This window comes from Morone saxatilis, unplaced genomic scaffold (genome assembly GCF_004916995.1).
Source record: "Morone saxatilis isolate NCDOM2014 unplaced genomic scaffold, NCSU_SB_2.0 Contig4, whole genome shotgun sequence".
Taxonomy (NCBI): Eukaryota; Metazoa; Chordata; class Actinopteri; family Moronidae; genus Morone; species Morone saxatilis.
This window is the reverse complement of record NW_023339984.1, coordinates 17929387-17932248: the sequence shown is the minus strand read 5'-3', so window position 1 is coordinate 17932248 and position 2862 is coordinate 17929387.

Sequence of the window (2862 nt, the reverse complement as noted above, 5' to 3'; positions counted from 1 at the left end):
CCGGTACCTAGAAGAGGTAGTCCGTCTCAAATCGACTGACAATGACGAGGGCTCAGACTCCGACGAGTCGATGGAGATTGATTAATTATTCAGAGGTATTCAAACAACAAAGAACTAGTTAAGAGTTAGTCATGATGAGGGAATTTACTTTGTGGTGATATTATCGTCATATTTGCTGTTTTTTTTGCTTTACTGAAGAGTCGCCTGTTTTCATACGTATGTTTTCAGTAGTTTATAATCACCTTAAAATCAGAGTTGTTGTGTTATTTGTTACCTTAGAATGAGTTCTTATCTGTTTTGTGGTATTGCAGTCCTGAGGCTATGAATAGAGAGATACCGAGTTGCACCGTGTTTGAGACGCCGCTCTAACACGCTTTTCTGTCTTAAAAAACATTTACTGGACATGACGTGATGATGTGATGTCACATGCGGTTGTGGCGGAGGCTTACCATCACCTGCAGTTTTCTAGTATTTACTTCATTTGTTATTACAGTTAATACATGCATACATACTTAATAGTATCCAGAGTGTGACTTTTGCTGTTTTTGCATTTCCTGTCATTGATTTTTAGCTCTTTCTAAACGCGGTTTGTAACAGTAAGGATTGAGGTTAGCTTTTGTTTTTAATGTTGATGTTATTTTGTTTAAATCTAAATGAGTTTTATTAAATCTGGGTTTCATTTTAACTTGTGTGCTGGGTTTAATTTCAAATCTAATTTTATCAGTATAAGTGAAGTTTATGTAAATGAAGTCAGAATGTATTCACATCACCAGCTCAGTTTTCACTGCACACAGATATTACATCCATTCACATAAACCAGTCTGAGGAAAACAGTGGAAATGGTGACATCTGCTGGCAGAAAGCAGCTCCAGCAGGAGCTACAGAACATGAACGCTGGTGATAACAACTGCTTCAACATTGATTTCTGTGGGAAAAAGCTCCACAGGTTGACTTTATGTGTCTGTAATGTGAAAAATCATAATAAACTACACTTCCTTCATTTGTTTTACAGTAAAAACAAAGATAATATTATTTTACTTACTAATTGTTTTATAAACATGATTAATTAATATGAAGTCTAGAGTTTTGTTTCTTTTGTTCATCATGTAGAAATGAAATATTAAAGCACTGACTTTCCACCAAAATCCAGACAGAATCTGTTTGTAGTCAGTTGCTCAGTATGCATTCATCAGGGGAATTTCTACACAGCAGGAAGTCGTTTTTTTTTTTTTTTGCTTCATCCAAACAAGGTGATGCTTCTGTTTAACTAACATTAACTTTCAGATTGAACTAAGTATTTAATGAATGATCAATATTTAGTAGCTAGCTAGTTAGTGTACTAACATTAACTTTTGGATGCTGATTGGAATTTCTTCACAGGAGCAAGTTATTTATTTATTTATTTTTTTTAATGTCCGTCACGTCAAGCAAACTAGCTTTAAGCTTACATTGTTAAAGAAGTTTTTTTGTATTGATGGGAATTTCTTTCTTCACAATCGGAAGTGGCTTTTTTGGCTACAAGCATCCACACAAGGTTGGCTTGCAATTTACTTATATTAACTTTCATATGGTCCATTGTCAGAAATGGTTTGGAATATAATAGTCATACGTATGTTTTCATTAGTGTATAATCACCTGAAAATAAGAATCCTTGTGTTTTTGTTACCTTAAAATAAGAAGTTTTTATCTACAGCCCTGTTATACAAATCCTAAAATCATATCTTAATAAAAAGGTATTCCCTTGAATTAACCCCAACTCAAAAATTGTTTTAGAAACAACGCTGTTTTAAGTTAACTTAAATATGTGCAGTATTGAAAATATTGGTAATATATTTCCTTTTTTTTTTTAAAAAACTGGATTTTTTCTTTATTGCTGAAATTTAAGCCCCAAAGTCCAAAAAATAATTGGTTATCATTCTGATAACTGATTAATTGTAAATAGTTTTTTAGCTGTAATATTTTTTTTAAGTGAATTCAATGTAGTTATTCCTGCACGCTAGGAAAGCGAGGAATATTCAGGTAGTTCAGTAATCTGCATCTTTCCCACTAGATGGCACTAAATTTTACGGACTGGTACTTTAAGACTCTGTACTGTACTGTACTCTTCCTGCCACAGATTGCCTGCTTTGCCATGTCGAAATGTTTCATGGGGAGAAAAAAAAGAGCCCTGCATGAAACAGACTATCACACAATTATAAACAGTACAGCAGGTATCAATTTAGTGAGTTCAGAAATGTATAAAAGCAATAAAACGTGATTCTAACACACATTCAAGGATGTGATTTGGTGTAAGGTGTTGAGATGGTGATTGAGGCACCAAAGGGTTAACATGTGGACTAATATCATGTGACAGGAAGAACATTGCCCAGTGGGGAGAGAGAGAGGGAGAGAGAGAGAGAGCGTGCCTTTTCCCTCCTCTATTCAAACACAGCGGGCCTTTTTTCACAGCAGCAAGATCCACACCAGGTAAGACACCCAGGTTCTCTCTGTGTATACACTGTATGGTCTTATTAATACCTTTCATAGTCTTACTTCTAGATAAATGTTACTCATCATCTGTAGCACCACGTCCGTAGGAACTTTTACTACTTACTAGGAGTGGAATTTTTATTGTTTACCTCCATAAACAATGTTACGCTATAGTAAACAGAAACCCGTCGAGCACTAGGACCAAGCGGAAAACGGCCGTCTCGTTTAGATCATAGACATATATACATATATATATATATATATATATGTCATATACAGTATATATACAGTATATATATGTATATATGTCTATGGTTTAGACCCGCCCACAAGCTCCTCGATTGGCTCTGCCGGTTCTTGTGTGATTGGCCGTCCCCGCTGTCACTCCATCTT